Genomic DNA, 20,789 nt, shown 5'->3' on the forward strand with positions numbered 1-20,789 from the left:
CTCTTTACCCGTAGACACCAAACTTACTAACAAAAGAATTCACATTTATAACGCAGCTGAGGCTCAGCTCAGAAAGAATCATTATAAAAAATGCATTAAAACACAACAGTAAAAAGTAACCAATGTAGTTCAAACTTCTTCCAATCAGAGGGTCTTTTGGCTGGCTACTAAGCTGGTACAGTAATATGATTTACAAAAAAAAAAAAAAAAAAAATTAATGCTTGCTGAAATGTAACAAAAAACAAACATATTGCATGTTTTGTTATTGTGCATCTGCTTAAAAATGTCCTCTTTGCGTCACTTGCTGATAAATGCAGCAGATAATGCACATCTTTAAGTACAGCAGATATGATAACTGATCCAGACAAAAAGACATGAGCAGTAGCAGAAAGGTGAACAATGCATCAGTCCTCAGTTTCTGCAACACACATCCTTTCCAAAACTGGTGAGCAGAGAATGAGCACGAGGCAGAAACAGCCGAGTTCCCACAACATGCACTTTGTTTCCTAACAATACAGGTCAAATGCGGCCTAACAACAGTTGAGGCTGAGCTGCTGTTCCGTATCTTTTCTGATGGGGAACATGCGACACAGACGTGTGATGAAGAAAGCTAGGCAGACAGGTAATCCAGGATTACTGCGGTGACACGTCATTTCATGGATGTGTTATTCCTGCTCAGTCGTCCTTTGTATGGAACACAGGGCGCAACCCCATCTATCTGCACCAAACTCTCCTGTGGCACCCATCAATGATGCACCGTGGACCAGCATAGACGGAGAGATAATGAGCTCTCGTTGCCTTGTCAACGATATCCCTTTTTTTCCCCTGGCAGCCACACTCTTAAGCTCCCATTCGCCTGTTTCCAGGTGTGCAGAGCCCTTCTGTAAACAAGGTATCTAGGCAGTGCATGAAATTTCCTGTTGTCTTAAAATCCCTTAAACAGGCCACCACATGTAGGCAATCCAGCAAGTAATTTGCCGTTTGCTGCTGGGTGAGATTTTAAGTGTGCATAAGAAACAGCAAAATCATATTTCAAAGTCAGTGAAGGTAGAAATTTGTATCCAATCTGGATGCTGATAATAACCAGGAATGAGTCTAATTAGCAGAGTACATGGTTAAACATTGACACCCTTCTTAGCCAGCACCAGAAATAAAAAAAAGTCTGTAAACATTTATTAACGTGCACTTAACTGATGTGCCTAAGAGAGAACCTACATAGCCAGACACCACTTGTCAAGGCTGCAGCCAGCTAAAGACGCGCTGAAGCCAGAATGCCATAAACCAGCAAGGTGGAAAAGTGAGACAACCACTTTGGCAGCGTTTTCATGAGCATTTTCAGGTCAGGCATTTAAACATGGAAGGCCGATGATGCTATCACTGCTAACTTTTTCCAAGAAGGTATGGAAATTACAGCAGCTGCAGTCATCCTTCAATGTCAATCAAATTGTGCTCAACTTTGACTATTTTAGCGTTTTCACCTTTTTAGATAAATTAAACAGGGTATATTTATTTTCTTACCTCAATGGGATATTAGTCTAATAACCCAATAGGACCAATACCAGTTTCAGTTTGATACTACTTGTGTGTACTCATATTCTGTATTCATAAAAGTGTTCTGAAACTACCGAACCTGGTACCAATCTGTCAAAACTAGGGCAGTCAAAATGAATGTGTTAATGCAAAGAGATTAATCTGTGGAATTAAAGCATACACAACAAAGTTACAATTAAAAATCAGAATTTGGCATTACCTCAGTAAGAGAAACAGATTTTGGACATAACGGTGCCCTGTCACTGCTGTGAACAGAATCCAGCAAAAATCACTTTATCCTCTCTTTTTATTAAGATTGAGGGTTTTAAAGCCTTACATTAGATGTATCACACAATTTAGCACTCAGTCGTTGCATCTTACCAGAGAACTGTAATGGGATTTATTAGTACTCATATCGGTACTCTGTATCGGCAAGTACTCAAACGTAAGTACTTATACTTGTTTTGAATAAAAGTGGTATCGGTGCATACCTAAACACAAACAAGTGTGCTGATTCATGAAAGTGGAAATTATCCCTCCATCCATTTTCTACCACGCTTATTTCACTTTAGGGTCACGGGGATGTGGATCTAATGCCAGCAGTTATTAGGCGAGAGGCGGGGTACACCCTGGACAGGTTGCCAGCCTATCACATGGATGTGGAAGTTGGATACGGACAAAAGAACAAGAATGGTCGAACAAGGCTGCTGAAACTAACATGCATTTTACGTTGCAGAGATCTCAGTTTGTCAGGACGAATTTTGTAATAAAGCGAGTTTTTAATGAAACCTGTTATGGATTACAAGTATCTGCAAAAATAAAATTAATTAAATTTAGAGCAAAACTGGATCAGTTCTGGTCAAATTGCAAAATACTTTACTGCACTGAACTTGTTTGCTAGTGAGCCTTCAAAGTGTTTAATTTTAATTCTAGTAAATTTAATTTTATAAGTAGTTCGAGTAATTACTATATATTAACCTTTATGTATGCATGAACATAAATTAGGATTTATTATATTTTTTATGTTAAAAGGGCAACAGTTATCATTCTTACTTTATTTCTTTTTTTTTACTCCTTCTTGCAAAACCCTCTATATTTCCAAGTCAAAGACCATCGTTTGTAGTCCTGAATCTAAAGTTTTACTCAGTCTCAATGACTTCCTGCTCTCATTTTGCAATCATCTATAAAACAAGTTCAGAAACCGACTTCAAGCCACATCGAAAGTTCAGTCGTTTAAAAGCTCATAAAGAGCTGCAGGTGAAATTGCTCCGACAGAAAACTGAAAAACAGAAATACTTACTCAATGTGCTTTAAATCACAGGTTAAAGTTCAACATGCATGTTTAGTCCAAAGGTTTATCCACTGGAGATATTTAGTTTAAGTCTGTGTGTCTTGCTTCTCATCCACAAACAGCTTTTGGTGCAAGGAATCGTCGGGTCACATTCCTGCTTCTAGATCTCCACGTCTGTCGCAGCATTTCCTGTAGAGTGGCATTCTCCCTGCCACCCCCGCCCCCTTTGCGTGACAATGAGTTTACATTTCATAAACACACTTAAAGACTGACAGTCATGATGCAACTACTTTAAACTAGAACATGTAATTTTCACATTTGACGTGATCGCAACTAGAATAGAAATTATGCAAATTTCTGCCATCTACAGAGGAACTACTTCCCTCACTAGCCCATCCACCATCCACTCCCCTGTTTTAGATTTAGCACTTAAGGTTCAACATTGTAGAAGGTTATACTGCAAAACGGTACTCCACCCACAATGCATCAATCTGCCTCTTACGAAATCAGACAATTAGTAAAACACTCCTGTTAGCATCCTTTAGTATTGTCACTTATTTTAGACGAACAAGATTATGTTTCTTCTTCCCATCTGCTGGCCCACCATCTGACTCCCATTTCAATTTCAACACAGAAAATGAAATGCTTCCTTTACAAACACCTCTTCTAACACAAAACGTATAGAAAACAGTTTGGCTGATGTCTAGGACAGATTTTCTTCTCTGCGGACCACAGTCAACAGCAGAAAAACTAACCTCTCACCTGGTTTTGTAACAGAAGGACAGAAAAAGCTGTTCTACATTATCCATGGAGTGAAAATCTGATTCAATATCAAAATGAATCCAAATGGGACCTCTTCCAGCCAGAAAAGGAGGGTTGTTCAAACAGAGCAGTAAAGGAGGAAAACATGTTCAATGCAAGGTTGTAACAACTTCAGCCTCGTTTTAATTCAGGACATGTGCACAAGTCTATTTTCCAAAACTTAACTTTGTCCAATTCTATGCTGAATCCTGACAGTGTTGACTAACTGCAAACATCCAGCAGTAACACTTAATGCCAGTCAAAGTCCTGATTTTAACTCCGAAACAGCCAAAATGCCAAATGCATGAGTCATGACTATTAAACAGAAAGACAGCCGACTCCTTCATGTGTCTTTGGAGGGTTTTTTTTTTTTTTATTATTAATGACTGGGGCTCTGCCCTGTGTCAACATGCCGGCTAGCGGCTGTAAAGGCCAGCCAGGACATGAGGTGGTGCTTACACCACCTAGGATGTCTCAACAAGACCTGGAAAAACTAGTCCATGCTTTAATCTTTAGTCAGCCTGATTATTGTAACAGTGTTTTTTAGGTTTACCTAAATAAAAAAAAAAAATCAATTGGACACCTGCAGCCTAGTCCTCACTAAGACCAAGAAGGAGGACCACATCAGTCTAGCTCTGAAGTCTTTACACTGGGTGCTTGTCCATCAGAGGACAGACTTTAAAGTTCTGCTGCTGGTCTATAAAGCTCTGAATGGTCTGGGACCAAAATACATCAGTGACCTCTTGACCCAGTACCTACGAGAACCCTCAGGTCATCTGGATCCAGTTTCTCATCAGTTCCCAGAGTCAGAACCAGACATGGAGAAGCTGCTTTCAGCTTCTATGCTCCACATGTCTGGAACAAACTCCCAGAAAGCCTCAGATCAGCTCACACACTTAATTTACATCCAGGTTAAAGACCCATCTGTTCTTTACGGCATTTAGTAGGTTTTATTTAGAAGTCCAAATCAGCATCTGTTTCTTTTAGGCTGGAATTTTTAAAACTTGTGTTTTCATACTGTTTTTATCTAATGTTCTTTTTCCTTTTTCTTTTGTTTTTAATGTTAAATTATGCTTCTTACTTTGTTAATGCACTTTGAACCACCCGTTGTATTTTACTATACAAATGAACTTGCCTTGCCTTACACCCACTGCCATGTCGTGGCCTGGCATGGGCCTGTGCTTTGGAAGAAAGGCTCATGGAAACCAGCGGGTCTTGGCTGGATTTCACTCCCGCTCGGGATGCTAATGGCTTTCCAAGTTTGGGGCTGCCATTTGTCAGCTTGACTGATTTCTGCACCATGAGGATCAATCTCTTTCCACCATCCATCTCTTCACCATCAGAGGAAAAGTACAGTGCTATGGACCAGAGCAGCGGGAATATACTCCCAGAATCAAGCTTGTGACATGAAAAAACACTTGAAACCTCAAACCTGCAGGTCCGGCAGGAGGTGTACAAGTATTGTAAAGATAAGAGTGAAAATTTACAGAAGAACAGAAAAAAAAAAATCATTTTGTATATAATGGAAGAGCATCAGACAGCCTCAAAACACAAAAAGCCCAACTGTGCCGTTAAAATAGGTTATTTCTGTTCCTGGAACAATTTCAGTAGCAAGAAGAAAAAATAAAAAAAAATTAAACAGGAATGTCTCCCATCACTCAGTTCTTTAACTGATTTTTATTAAAACTCGGAAAAGCAAGGAGATTTGTGTCTGTGAAGAAAACAGAAACCAGCAATTGTGCCTGTGTGAGAGTGAAAGGCTTGAATATCAAGCTGCAAAGACACAGAGAGGAAAAATGAATAGAAAATAGAGAGCAACAGTGTGAAGGGAACAGCTGAAAGAGGTTGCAGGGCCCCAGGTGAGCCCTGTGGTGGGTCATTTCACAGGCCTGTAGGCTGACTAACGTTGACAGGTCAGCAAACCCTCGACGGAAAGACCAGGGCACCAGGCTACACCTCTACACACAATCTCACACATAACAAAAACCATTACATCTACACACACTCACACCTCCCTGCCTTCACCAGAAAATAATTTCCTTTTCAATCTGCCACATAATAACCTAGCCGCTGATTACTGACCTTTACCACGGTGCTTTTCACAAGCCAATCCCTTCTTTTGGCTCAGGGCAGAGAAATATAGATCCTTCTGCTTGACTAAGAGCTGTAAAATCCCCCAACATACAACTAGCCTTCATGTCCGGTCTCACAGCTCAGGATACAGCAGGATGTGCTGTGAGCGCCTGGGGAAGGGAATGCCACGACGATTGGAGCATCAAAGAAGACAACTTGATGTTATAGCCATCATATGTGCAGAAAGAAATCAATTAAAGGTAATTGCAACAGTAAAGGTCTGAGTGGATTTGGCACCATTGTTCAATTTGACAAGGAAAATGTGTTGACATAGAGAAACATTTTCACATTTTGAAGCTCAAAGGAGAAGATTTCAATGTTGTAGATCTTCATCTCTGTGCTGCCTTCTTCTGGTACTTCCAGGTCAAAGCTATGGAGCATCAAGGTTTTTGCCTCATAAAATGTTTTTGCATTGTTCCAGAGGCTATATTTTATATCCTGCAAGTATCATAATATATCAAATATTAGGTTATTATGATGTTTGGGAATCAAAATAATAAAACTAAATCCATAAAGTGAAAAAAAGTCACTGCTCACACCAAATACCATCTATTTATCTAAATCACAGCACAACTAAGCGTCGCTTTGTATGTTGTAATCACAAGAAAATGAAGGAATCATCCATCCTTGATAAATGATGGAGCAGTGCTTCCTAGGCTAAAGGAGGCAATGAAGCCCTTTTCTTAGAAGTTAAAGAATTCCTCCAGCTCTCATCATAGATGCCACTGGAGATACTTCCAGGTCACTTCACTCAGTGAGGAACTAATAGCACACATTCACATCAGGATAGACCAAGGGACTCGGTTGGATTGGGTGGGGTATGTATATAAACATTGCACCGTTGTTTGGCTTGTTTTCACTCTGAACTTTAGGGTGGTGCTCCCCGAAACAAGTACTGACCAAAAAGAAAATATGCAGGCAGAAGAAGAAAACATGGCTCACCGATTGGCCAGGAGTAAAACTGGAGATCTCTTCCCTTCAACCAGCTCGTTCATGGCAAGTTAACAATGGAGCAACACTAAACTTATGCAGTATTAGTTTTTTTTTCTTCTTTTTTAACTTCTGTGTTCAAAACTAATACGGTTTTCACCAGATGCTGTCCAGTATGAGCAGCAGGCAAGGCAGCAAGCTAGCCATCATGTCGCTCAACTGAAGCCCACAAGATGTCCTGCTAAAGACCCTGTTTTATTGAAATATTTGCATTTATATGTTCTCTGTTGTGTTTACCAACAGTGTTTGCAGGGTTGATACACTTCCAGTTAATAGATTTTAAAACTGCTTGATTTACCCAAACTCTCTAAATCAATTCCTTTTCTGGGAACTAAACAACAAGCCCACTTTTCATCTATAAACTCCAGTGCTTTTACTGCAGGGAATCTTGAAAAACTAATTCTCTGATCTCACGAGATAAAATGAAAGGTCAAGTGAAAATATATTAAAAATTCATCGCTCACTGACACGGAGCATTTTACCAGTCAATGGTTTCATTCTTTGGAGACTTCTTGTTTGTTTCAAGGAGATTTGGATGTTCTTTTTCCTTTTTCATGCGTGAAAAATGAAGGCGGCGAGGTGGTTACCATGGATCCATTGAGATGGCAATCTACCGCCGCAGAATTAATGCCTGTGACACTGCAAGTCTTTTTGGTTGATGAGCAGCAGGGGATGCAGGTGGGCAGGCTGAGGCTTATCTGCCAAAACAGCCAGAGTTGCACCACACCTCCTGCCTTAAGAGCTGCTACGACTCAACGACCACACGCAGAGAGAATAAAAGGGTGGCAACATGAAGGGAGAGACGAGAGAACAGGAGGGCGGAGATACGGTGCATTCTGAAGGAGATCAGCAGCTCACATTTACACAGGAAAGTCAGTAGGTCCTGTAAGCTTTGTTACCATACTAACCATGTGCATCACTGCTGGGTCTGGGTATCAGTTTGACAGTTGAGGACAATGAAATTAAAGGCATATAAAGCTAATATAATTAGATGTTAATTAGATTTCTTTTATATAACCTGGGAATAACATCAGGCTCTTTCACCTGCTCTGTAACCCACTTTGCTGTGGTAATCCAGCTTCATGTGGCACACCGTCACTTTACCGGGGCAATCACACCTTTGCCAAAATTATCTCCTGAGCGTCTGAAATCTTAGTGAGGCTTGTCAGAGAGCTCTGCTGGGCTTTTGTGAGGATGTGTGAATGCAAGATTCCAGGTGTCACTTTAACCGAGACCTTGATACCGACGCCTAAGCAAACCACGAAAATTGTAGGGAAGAGAAGGTAGCATTATACTTGTAAGAAGACAGCTGATTACGTATTGGGATCATTTGTAATGAAGTCCAAAACAAGAATTTCAAGCCCCCAAACGTTTCGTTAATGTACTCAAGTCACATTTCTTGAAGCAAAGGAGGAAAATATTATCCAGGCAGAAAAAATGTCTTCTGTTCATGTCTGTGTGCTGCATATAAACAGTGTGTGTTCTTTCTGCAGTGTAACAACATTACAGCAGTCCCCAGCTGATTGATGAAAGTGCCATGTCTGCAAGCACCTCTTTTACATAGCGAAGAGCTTTCTCTGCAGCCCGCAATTCATCATCTGACAGCGGGATGGCTGCATCCATCTTAATGCATTACAGACCCAAACAGGTCCCAGGTCACACACGGCTGCCATGAAATCCTCCCACTAAAAGCCAGGGATGAGATGGCCAAGGACTTTTGGGAGGTTCCACAAAGATAGAACTACAACAACAATACTGTCAGTTCAATGTTTGTATCATCTTCCAACCGTTACCTGCATGAAGACAGGCCTTTAGAGAAGGTTGTCCTGAGAGACTGGAATGTTTTACCAGCCTTAATGGGATAAATCCACTCTGAATCATGAATAACTACAGTGACAAACAGCTCCCGGCAGTGTTCTTTGCATTTCTAAGACAACGCTGTTGTGAAGGGGATCTCCATCAGTTTTACACTTAAAGGTGTGAAATTGTGTATGGAGTCTTGTGCATCCTGGGGCAACTTTGTCGAGTTTGATGACCCTGACGTCATAAGTGCTCTTTTAGTCTCCTGGAAATCCCCAACATTGTGTTAGGGCATAGAACAATAAAAAACCACACATTTTAATGTTCCAACTGATAAATGAACAAAATGACATCATACTGTCATTCTTTACATGATTTTAGAACAGACATGGCCGCCGGTGAGGATGTAGCGATGCTGAACATCTAAGTTTTGCTGCAGACTTCTGCCTGGTGAGACTCATGCAGAGGAAGTGCCAACTGCTGCTTACAGTCATTTCATTCGCACTGCAAAGCAAGCAGTCACAAGGAGCGCAACCGTGATTATATACAGCCCAAAATATAGACATGCCCTTAAGCAGTTTATATTTACTTACCATGACTAAAATCCCCCCAGTTGAAATCAGTTCATGCTTACTTGCTGTAGCTATCGAGCTGGAGAGATGTAAAATAAACAAAAGGTAGTGAATTTACTGAGGAGGACATTTAACAGGATTTTCCTCTCAGACATGGTTTCCCACTGAGGTGCATCCAGGTGCAACTATGTAATTCTTTCCTGGCTTTAACAGCTGTATGAAACGCTCAGTGCATGGAAGAAGCAGCAAGTTAAAAGTCTTAAAGAACACAGAGGAAGCAGATAGTAGTAAAGCCATACCTGCACATGTATGAATGGGTTAAAGGTCACCTTACAAACCCTTGGAACATACGATTCGACTTTCCTTTAATACAGACTGTAAATGCCAGACCTTTCCTGCTGCACAACATCAAACTCATAATGAAATTAAACCTGTAAAAAAACGAGTGGATAAGGATCAGTCTTCAAAAGCACAAAATAAACTGTTTTCAATGACGTCAGTTTAAGAGATCTGTGCTCTAAACAGAGACACAAGACATGTCCACATGTCCCAGATGTCACTGCTTCAACCATACAAGTATATGCATGCTTTATAATTCTTACATACGGGAAAAATAATTCAGCAATTCCACAGCGTGTCACAGAGTGACAGTCCCTGCATTATAACAGCACTTAAGCAAGTAAGCAAATATATATTTTTTTATTTCCTTTCTTCGCTCCCTCCCTTCTGACTAATATGGAGGGAGTGGTTGCGGGTAATTGGCATGCAAGCTTCAGCGAGGCCGTTGAACGAGCCAGGTCCTGAGCTCGGGTATAAAGCACAACGGCTTCACTGTGTCCACAAAATTAGTTTAAAGCTGTGATTCAGCAACAGGCTGAGACCTGTACAGCACCACTGGTGCCATCCATCATTGCAAATCCATTTCTCTGCCAGAACAACGGAGCCACACCAGCACCCTGCACCTCCCACAATACACTGCAGCAGGTGGAAAAAAAAAAAAAAAAAAAAAAACGAGTTCAATTTAATTCAGCTTTTTTTGTATAACGCCAATTGACATCATCATCTCAGGGCACTTGGCATACAATCAATCCCCAACTGTATGTTGGCACAGTTGATTTTATACTAAATTAATACTGATGCAGGTGTTTTTCAGCTGAAATCTTTAAGTTAAACTATCTTTGTACAATAAATAGTTGAGTGTGACATAAACGATGCTGCAAACATTTATCTTTGTCACCATAAAACTAGAGCAAATCACATTTAACAGCTGCACAGCACATACCAAGCATTTCTGAAAAGTTAAATTTGTCTTTTTGATTGTACAAAGCCATAAAAAACACATTTCTAATATGTCAGATTAATAAGCTGACTCTTGTAGTCGATACCAATGCCTGAATTTATTTGGTCCTGTCAGTTAAAAACTCCACGTGTTGATGGAAATCAAAATGAACTGAGTAATACTTGTTTTATGAAAACTGTGGGTCTAACTTCAGATCATAATTAACAACAAAGTTTAACAATGAAGTCTGGAACACAGACTTCACCTCTAAAGTTTACAGTGAAAAGAGCAGCTGCATTTTATATCCAGAATAGTCTCACATCATGTAATATGTACACTTGTCTGCCTCTGAAACACACGTGTCACAAACAATGTCTGCAAACTGTCAGATGGCAACATATCCCTAAGCTGCTGTTTTCCCCTCAGGTTGTGATGTGATGGGGATGATGAAGCATGAATAGAAAAATGTGTAGATGGTAACCATTTAAGTAACCATTTGTAACTGGCAAATCAAATCAAAGCATATTAATTCTAACCCAGCCATATACTTTAATGTCTAACCATAACCATTTATGGGTGAGAGTGCAGCAGAGAAGTAAGGAACAAGGATAAAGATGAGCTTTGAACTAAGAACATATTGAACAAGAGGGATTGCACATTACTTATGTGTGCTATCCAACATGTTAGCTCATGTTTCTTTAACATCTCCTCCAGAAAGCTCCAATCTGCTGTGGTTGGACAAAAAGCAGCTTCTCTTCTCTTTTTGTGTCTTTTTTTTGTATGTTAAGCTCACCAAACAAGCCAGAAGGCAGGCATTAAGCAAATGTGTTTCATGATTATTGAATAAATGAAGAAAATCCTGGACAATAGACAATTTAACTAGCTTGGGGGCAGGGTCTCCAGTGGGAGAAAGTTGCTGAAATGGCTCAGTAAAGTGATATATCAAACAAATGGATGTAAAAAGTCTGTAAAAGAAAAAATGTATGGTGGGATTGACTCACCACTTTCCAGCTACATACACGAGTAACGCTGACACTGGAGGAAGATAGTAGCTGGGAGAAAGGGATGTAGTGGAGGAAGGCGCAGGGGAGAAGGGGTGCCAGCTGATCGAATCTTCTCATTAACTTTCCTCAAGGCTGCAGAGATACAAAAAGGAGAAGAGGGGCAGGGGGAGGTAGGGAGGAAAGGTTTAATGAAGACTCTTGCAGCGGGGGTTCGTCTCGCCTACGGTGTGGCTCTGTGAATAAGCCCAACAGACAGATGGGTTGAGGAATTGATCAGTGGAGACGGTCCACAGAGATATGCACAGACTCAGAGGCTGCGTTTAGTTGAGCTGCAGCCCACAATCAAGAATATCAAAGACAATGAGATGTCGCTGGAATTTACTACCAGTGGGAGAAAACTCCACCTACAGTAACAGGAACAAATGCACTGAAGCTCACAGTCGAAATTGAAGTTTTATTTGAACTGACAGCAAGGAGGTGCCCAAAACATCTCCTGCTCATCATTTATCTGACTGGCGTGTCCCAAACTGAAACCACTGCTGAAAGACTCCTTAAACGTCTCCTCAGACTGTAGATTGGGATGTTATTTACCCCTTCCCCTCCTCCCCTCTGGTGTTGTTCTCCGAGAACTGCCCCACTTTCAGTTCAGGCTCTGTGTGGCATCCATCTTTCACACGAGTGACAACGCCCCCCCTCCAACCTCGAGATGCCACTCTCGCTTTCGGCGACTGTTGTTCCAGGCTCAGAGATCCAACCTGCCACAGCAAGTCCTGCCGTTCTGTCATCTCCACAAGCTCCATACTTGCCTGCACTGCTGATAAGCAGCCAAACACTGTGGTGATGAATAAATCCCAAGACAGCACACAAGCACCAGCAGCAACCAAGAAGAGACCTACTTATCTGGTGTATTTTTGTTTTTTCTGCATTATTCTTTGAACCTTAACCAAATGATTAAAGCACGAATTAAGAGGCTTTAAAGTGTTTTATTGGGTAAAGGATCAAAGATCACTGCTTATAGTCATTTTTTATGTGTATCACTTCTTTTCCTTGCAAAAAAATACAAAAAAATTTACATATTGCTATACTGTTATATCTATTTATGGGATTTATGATCTGTTATGATCCTTTTCTTTGCCCTCAGCTGCTGCAGCCTGCTTTCTGTATCAGTCATTTATTTTTTCATGTTCCATAAAAGGTCATTAGTGCCTTCATGTTTCAGAGAAAAAAACATGCTGAGGCAACATCATGCTTTATGCTTACATTACAACACAAGCAAGCACCACATGTACAAACTAAAACATAATCTGCTTAAGAATATACTTTCCAACTTGCCTTTGATATTAGAAATTTATTCAAGCTCTGTACTCACTGATGTAAGTGACAGATTTCTAAAACAAAAAAACAAATACATAAAACATTTCCATACGAATGGAAACTGGAACTCCAGTTCACTATTTAAACACAAAGATCTTTAAAAAACAGATTTCATCAGACTAATTAAGTTAATCAACAGCAGTCATATCTAATTAACATATCATTTTATATGCATGTTAATGAGGTTATTTCTCGTCCTAAATTTATGCCAGCACCGTTTACATAAAATCTTAGAAAAATGACTAAAGACAGGATCTCACTGCAAAGCTTGGCTTTTAGATGACGTAATCTCACAATTTCCACAACAGAGCTGTCATGCAATCCTCCTCATGTATCAGAGTTACTATTCATGTGGCGAGTTGGTGCATTTCACCTAACTTTAACTCATTTTATTGCCCTGTAAGTGCCTGTGTTAGCTGATCTCACCAGCAGCGGCAGCAGGCTTAGAGGACTGTTTGCGTTGTGGATTTGCTCTCAGAACTTTGCAGTGACGTCTGCTGTGTGAGACATTGCAGTACATAATTAAACCTTAGATCACTTTCTCACAGCGATTAAAGCCATTTATGGAAAGTTTAACAACTTTTATGTACCTGGCTATTTCTGTGAGGAAGTCTCTGCTATACTTCTTGGAGACAGCAACAGCAGTTTGGAAGTTGACATTAATGGCTTGAACTTAACTATTGAGTGTAGAAAAGTGAAGGAGCAAACAAAAAAAAAAGCCTCCAAACAAAAGAAAAATAGTAGTCATACTTAAACTCTATTATAGGTTTAAAAAATAAAAAGATTGTGTCCCAGCTGTTGTGTTGCATTCTGCAGGGAGGTTGCAGACTTGTGACACTTTCCTTTGACATTTGTAAAAGGACTGTAACTGACCTGGCAAAGAAAGTGCATCTAGCAAGACACTGCTTGTTGGATCTTCGGTGCCTCAAGGGCTCAGACACCTTCAACAATTCAGATTCAGCTCTGTCACCATGGTTACCGCTACCTGACACCTCAGGCGGTGGCAAATAGACTGACCACAGTGGAACATTTGAGAAGACGCTGGCAGGGCCTATGTGTCGTCACACAATAAAGACCTCAGGGTGCGAGGGGATCAGTCACCCAGAGCCAGTTACGTTTAGAGAAAGTGAAAGAACTTGATGGACAAACACAGCTGAGGGTGAAAAAGAGGACAGGACTGGCAGGGCGTCCATCTCCAGCTGGCATATTGTGGAATGTTAATTAGGTCTGCAATAACAAGACACCACCCTCTTAAATGTCACATCCTCATGAGGAGAGTGGGGAATGGCGAACTTCTGTCAGAGAAAGGGTGCCGCGCTTTCTTTGCCCTTCCAACGGCTACATCTTTTCTGTTCCTTACCCCGAGCGTTTTCTCTTAACATTCTCCTGCTCCCTCTCACAGCCTTTCTGTGATGCTGTTACTCTGTGATGAATGGCTCCATTTCAAGTTGAGCTTTTTATTTTTTTCTCCACGCTTTTAGCTGGAACAGATTACAATCGCTGCAATTTTGCAGAAACAAGACTGATCCCCAAAAAAGAAAACAGATAATAGCAATTGCACTTTAATTTAAAAAAATTTCCAACATATTCCTGTGATTAAAGCTTTTTTTTTTTTTTTTTAATTCTAGAGCTCTTGCAGAAACAGTTGTTGGTGAAGGGGCTGGGAGGCCAGGACAGCAGTATAAACAAATAACATGGTGGTTTGTAATGAGACACGACACAGTGAGAAAACTGTGGCCTTTTAAATGGCAGGTCTCGTTATCAGCCTGGTTTCATAGCCTCAGAGGGCCTGAGAGTTAGATAATGGGGCATCAGTAATGAAAGGTTGGACATGAGACCTGCTGAAGCTTCATATGAACGTATCACTGACAACTGACATGAATCGAAGGAAAGCCTATTGTGAGTTTCTGGCTGTGACTTCCACTTCCTGACATCCTGCTATCTTGCTATTCTCCCATGATTTATCAAATTGCCTGGGGGTGGGGTTTCCATTGAACATTAAACAATAGATAAATTATGAAAATATAAATTACTGAAACAATAATTGGCTCGCTTCCATTGTAGCCAGGATTAATCACTCGAGGCAAGTGAATTGGAAAATGAATCCCTCCTGCTAAGGTAAGCACACAGCTGTGGTTTTCAGCAGGGGTTCTGCATTTCAGTTGTGACGGTTTACTAATAATGAACACACAAGTATTTTTAATAGGCTTTCAAGTGTGCAGGTAGGGAAAAGGCTTTCACTCAAATGAAAGAAAAATCAAATTTCCAAGTTTTGTTTGAATGATGTTGAAATTTAGAAGGGCAGTGGTAGCAGCAATAACTCAGACTGAGGTTGCCTCCGGTTTTTCCTTCCAGGGGTAAAGAGAAAAAAAAAAAGTCTTGTTACACTTTCCAACTGCGTACCAAAGGAGAGAATAAGGAGAACAAAATGAGCTCTATGGAGCAATGAAAAAGAACCTGTCCAAGGTCTGGGGGGTTGAATGGTTTACACGTTGGCTGCCAGCTTACGTTTCGTCTTAGTGTCACAGTTTGTTGGGGAGCATCACAGACGCTCTAAAAAGATCGGCCCCTTTCACAAAGCCCCTCTGGCGGCTGAAGCGTTGGTAAACGTCACTCACAATCCCTGAACCACCGTTGCAGGAGCAGGGAGAAAACAGAGATGTGGCAAAAAGGACTAAATGAGATAAACTGAGAAACTCTGGCAGATGGTGGCCAAGAAGAAAGAGGGAAAAAGAGCAAAAAGTGAAAAAAGAAACACTCCTGTATTCCAATCCTCATCTCCCAAAGTGCTCAGCCTAATGTGAGAAAAGGTCTCTGAGCAGCAGGGCTTAGAGCCGTCAAGAGACCGGACATGTTTGCTATCCGAGCAAAAGCACAAACAACCACAGGTCATCCTGAGGTCTGTAAGTTTATGGACATCTCCGAGCAATGCCAAGGTTTAGCTGCGATGTTCACAGTCAGAAGAAAGAAAGAAAAGAAAAAATGTTTTGTGCAGTAGAACTGATGCTATCTCAGATTAGATGCCTACCCTCATTTTCTCTCCACTGATAGCAAAGAGCGTGGGAACTGCTTTTAGAGTGCTGAATGGAGGTGGAAGACTGACCCTGACTTATCGACCGGTGCTCACAATGCACATCTTGATGGCTGATGTGGCCACCTGCCAAATGCAGTCTCTTTAAAAATGAAACATATTGATTAGAATGAGGCTTTATACATTTTTTTAAATGCATAATTTAAGTTTTAAACTAATTTGGAAAACTCATCACATGCTTTGGCTTAATGTGGTTATTTGCAGACAAATAAAAAATAAAGATAAAGGCTTCATTACTATTCACAGTTTGCTTTAGGTTGATCTGTTGAGATGAGACTATAGAGATTCCATATCAGGGCTCAAAATACATTTTTTTTGTAAAAGTGCACTTGTTATAGAATTACATGGACGAAAATTGATTTAGGTGCACAACCCATATTTGTTAAATATTTACCTTAAATTTAACCTAAGTCTTAAAGAAATCTTATTAAAACTAAAAAAAAAAAAAACATTAGTTTTTGTAGTTCAGTTTTCTTAATTCTGCTTTAACTCCACCACCAGGGGGCCCTCAAGTGCACTTGAAATGCCAACATATCTTGATTTAATACACGCACACAAAAAAGAAAGAAATATATCACTGAATTGTTTAAATAAAAATAATAAAGCACAAAACTCAATTAAGTTTTCATCATATTTGGCTGCCAAATAATGCTGGTTTAATCCATTTCTGCAGCAGTGTAGGGCTTCTACTGCATGGAGGTTTTCTAATGTAAGAAGTCATGGACAAATCAGCTGTGGTTTTAAGCTAATGTGTAATGGAAGATTGCATGTTTTGCAATAATTAAGTTGCTAAACTTAATTTTTCTAGATGTGTCTTGTGATGTTTTCTGTTATCACTGTAAATATTAAAAAGTGCAAATGAATAACTGACCGTTTTCCTGAATCTGCTACCCCAGCAAAGTTAAAAACCATACTGGTATAATGTATGCCAACTATAAATAATGCAAATGAATTTATAGTGGATGAACTTATCAAACACCTGTAGCGGTTGAGTACCAGCGGTACTGTGGTGGTTGGGGGTCCCCCAAATCAAATTCTGCTTCGGACCCCATAAATGTTTGAATCGGTCCTGGTCTACAGTCAACATCAGGGTCCTCACGGGCCAGTGTTCTGCAAGTTTTAAAAGTTACCCTAATACTACACACCTCAATCAAATCAACAGGTTAATTAGCAGACTTATCAAGCTCTGCACAAGTCTGAGCCTGGATCAGGTGTGCTGCAGAAGAGAAACTTCTAAAACCTGCAGGACTCTGGCCCTCAAGGACCAGGACTGAGGATCCCTGATCTACATTAATAGATATTAATATCTGACTGTAAGGCAGGACTCGTGCATGTGCAATTCTTCTTCAGTCTGGGTCCAGATCATATGTGAACACCTGCTCTGACTGCTGCTGGGAGGGCCTGCTGTGCAAGGACCTGTGAGTGCTGTGGGACCAGGTAGGAGCCTACGGTAGCCCTGCTGCTCAATGAGAAAAGCAAAGACAATGCAAGCTTTCATGTTATTCTCCCTAAGTCTTCAATAACAGCAGAAAAAAGTTGGTAGATGTGGTGCTAGCTGCTTTTTTGAAAAGAAATTGCTGGAGCGGCCGACAAAGATTGCTACACTCCAAGTTAACATCTTTTTCCACAAGGGCACAAGCAATCACAAATTATATGCACCGCTCCGATTTTACGTGCACAACTGTGCACATGCATGCTGTAGTCCAAGCCCTGTGATATATATTAATCAGTTTGAGCTTGCAATATGCAGACTGCATATTGCATCAAATTGGGATATGAGTTCATCTACGTTGTGTCTATCAGGCTGCTGCATGATATCTAACGGCTGACAGTCATTGTCACTCCAAATGTTTCAGTATCAAGGCTCTCTGTTTGGATTCCAGGCAGACAAACAGCTTGGTGAGGTTTTTCTTCAGTTAGTGAATATGGGCAAGATGTTCGACATGGCACAAATATTGAGACACTCCTCTTGTAGCATCAGTTAATGACAGCAACGCACTGAAGAGCCCCCTTTCACTGAGTTGACACTGTTGATTTGAATTTCAAAACATGATGTAAAACGGTAATTAAAAGCCAATTACAGCTTGTGTTGATGAAAAGTCAATTAAGTGTTTCGGGGCCTGTAAACAGGTTCTTGCCAAGGTGATGACAGGGGGAGCAGAGAAACACGAAAGAGTGGCAATGAGAAAAAATGACAGAGGACTGATACGAACAAACACAGCTGCAATATGTGGATGTGTGAATACTGTCTGCTTTCAGACATGATTTCCGCCATCTCCGTCTTCATGAATTATAAAAACACTGCTCTAAGGCAGCTTTCAATTAAGAATCAAATCCTCTAGAAAAACTGAGTGGGAGCGTTTTATGATAGAACCTTAGAAAACAAAGCAGCCCACCCTCTTATTCAAATTACTCCATTATGAAGTCTCAGACTCTTCCTTCTGGCCAAGTTTCAATTGAACGAGCCTCCGTTCCTTATTTATACACCAGTAATGAAGCAAAAATGTGGGAGAGAAAAAAAAAAGAGGAAAGCAGGAATAGAAAAAAATATTCATGCATGGCGTACATGGCAAGCTGTTGATCAACAGTCTGGAGCCTGCAGAAGCAGCTGTGTTTCAGAGCTGAAATGCAGTGACAAAGTGCTGCTACAGCTGTAAGAGATGAGGCTGAGTCTGACATTCCTTCATACAGCGAGTCAATCTGTGGTCCCCACTGATAACCCCCAACAGGAAAAAAAACCTACGTAAAGCTGCGACCTTGTTTTAATTACTGGAAAATGCCTCAAACTGCCAGAATGCACAAAACTTCCAAGTCAAAAGGTTTGTTAGAGCAATAAAGATAAAGAAAAAGGTTCCCAACCCAGTGTATCTGCCGCTCCTCTGCTTTTTACTTTCTTTGTATTGGGAAACAGAGAAAAAGTTTATCTCAGTTTTAAACTACATGTTAATCTACAACTTAGCTGCCAACAATTCCACTACCCACTTCAATCTGCTACTTCACTCTATCCCTCCCCAACTAAATCACTCAGATTACCACCAATCAACTCATGCAGTCAACAGGATTTCCTCAGCACCAGTGTGTGACTGTAATCAAGCTCACGATCCAGTGTTTACAACAGAGTTTCATTTCCAACATTTAAGACTCTGATGAAAGCTCTGGCAATAAGGACGGGAGGGTTTTTATGAGAAAATGATTTGACAACGCATCAGCTGGGGTCAGTGACACAGTGAGTGCCAGATGGTCAATGGTCTGGCTCGTCTTCTCTTTTTGCTTCTGTGCTCAATTTGTTCAGTTTTTTTTTTTTTTTTTTTTTTTTTTCCCTTCCTGGGATAAGCTCTGGATCGTTGTACTGTGCATTTTCTCTAAATAAACTCAAAGCTGTTTTGGCCATCCCCACACAATAACTACAGTAAATAACTTTATTGTGTTTGGTAAAAACTCGGAAACTGATGAAATATTAAAGGGATTAAACCAATCACTGCTTATTTAGGTGTCAAAATAGGTCTGGGAATTGAAAGCTGTAAAGATATGAGCTGGGAACTCATGCAGAAAATGTAAGGTTTGATGCAGTAGATGCTACAAAATGCTTAACAAAAACAACTATATTACTTAAATATACTGATTTTATCCAGTAAATGGTCACAATAAGCTGGAAACTATTCCACATGACAAAGGATGGGGTACGTCTGAAGCGTCGCCAGACCCCATTTACTGGGGCACTTTTTGGAATTGAAAAATAGGCAGTACACTTTAATACTCAAAAATTAAACAAACTGTTCATAATGAGTTGAACTGTCACCCTGAAAACCAGGTACTATCCATTACTTTGGAATGTGTATGAAGAGAGTTCTGACTTGCCATCGTTTATGGCATTTATGCATTTGCTGCCATGTTGAAAGTGTTCATGTTTCTTAAAATAAATATGTTCTTACACTCATTAATATCTCAATTAGTATTTTTGGTAGGAATGTGACAGTGGCATGGGGCAGTGTGTGTGGGTGTGTGTGTGTATGGGAGATGGGGGATATGTGGAAGGGGACCTGTGCCCCAGTAGAGCTTTATGCCTAGCAACACTCCTGGGGTACACTCTGCTTCAGCATTCAGTTTGAGGAGCACAAGAGAAACCAAAGCATTTACAATTGCACCTACAGTAAATGTAGAATCACAAGTGTCTTAGAAGAACTTGCAGTAATTACATCACCAGTGTCTGAATGAACCAAACAGTACATAACAGATCTGATGAACGATGTACAACTATGCCTCCGCAAAAGCTCCCCAGAGCCAAACAGACATTATACAGCAAGGCAACACAGAAGACTTGAGATAAAAACAAATAAAAAGTTACCATAGCAGAATGTGCTTTGTGTTTTTCAGTCATGTCAAACAGAGGTGGTCTCACTTCAGTCATGATCATTTCTTCACTCTAAATGGCCACATTGTTGTGAAAATGTTGCTTGTTTTGAAGAAATGAAGATGACAAGTAAGGAGAGCTTGTGCGTGACATGTTAAAGGTGTAGGTCCTCCATCATTACCGCTGTACAAGTCAAATCAGCCTAAAAATAAGCAGAGACAAACAGAGCCCAACAATGGCAAAGGGGTGTCCAAAAACCCAGACAACAACCACCCACTGCCATTAGGGTATTTCCACCTGTCCTGTGGGATGCAGAACTCCTCCTGTAACTACCACTACCTCCAAGTGGAACAAGCTAGAACAACTTGAAAGGAAAAGATGGGATTACACTGTAACCTACAGGATGTGTTGGACCAATTTCTAAGAATCATGACTGACTCAGATAATTAAGATTACTTTAATATATGAATCTTTATGAATTATATGAACCTTAAACAATGTTCCACAATTTTGCTAACATGCATGCAGGAGTTCAATGCAACATACAGATTTAACAAAGCTTCCTGCCTCAAT

The 20,789-nt window shown here is 40.5% G+C and overlaps 1 protein-coding gene across 4 annotated transcripts in view; it reads right to left on the bottom strand.

The window, feature by feature from the left end:
- sema6e (sema domain, transmembrane domain (TM), and cytoplasmic domain, (semaphorin) 6E) overlaps nucleotides 1–20,789 on the bottom strand; it is a 156,382-nt gene that overhangs the window by 98,366 nt on the left and 37,227 nt on the right. For 3 of the 4 annotated variants that reach the window (XM_041988107.1, XM_041988106.1, XM_041988103.1), the window contains exon 3: nucleotides 11,398–11,532. The gene's annotated coding sequence lies outside the window, so the exon portion shown is untranslated. Of the gene's footprint in view, nucleotides 1–2,830; nucleotides 2,916–11,397; nucleotides 11,533–20,789 lie in introns of those variants that run through there. The other variant, XM_041988105.1, reaches the window with a different exon arrangement.

The sequence above is a fragment of the Melanotaenia boesemani genome, chromosome 6 (assembly GCF_017639745.1).
Source record: "Melanotaenia boesemani isolate fMelBoe1 chromosome 6, fMelBoe1.pri, whole genome shotgun sequence".
NCBI classification, from domain to species: Eukaryota; Metazoa; Chordata; class Actinopteri; order Atheriniformes; family Melanotaeniidae; genus Melanotaenia; species Melanotaenia boesemani.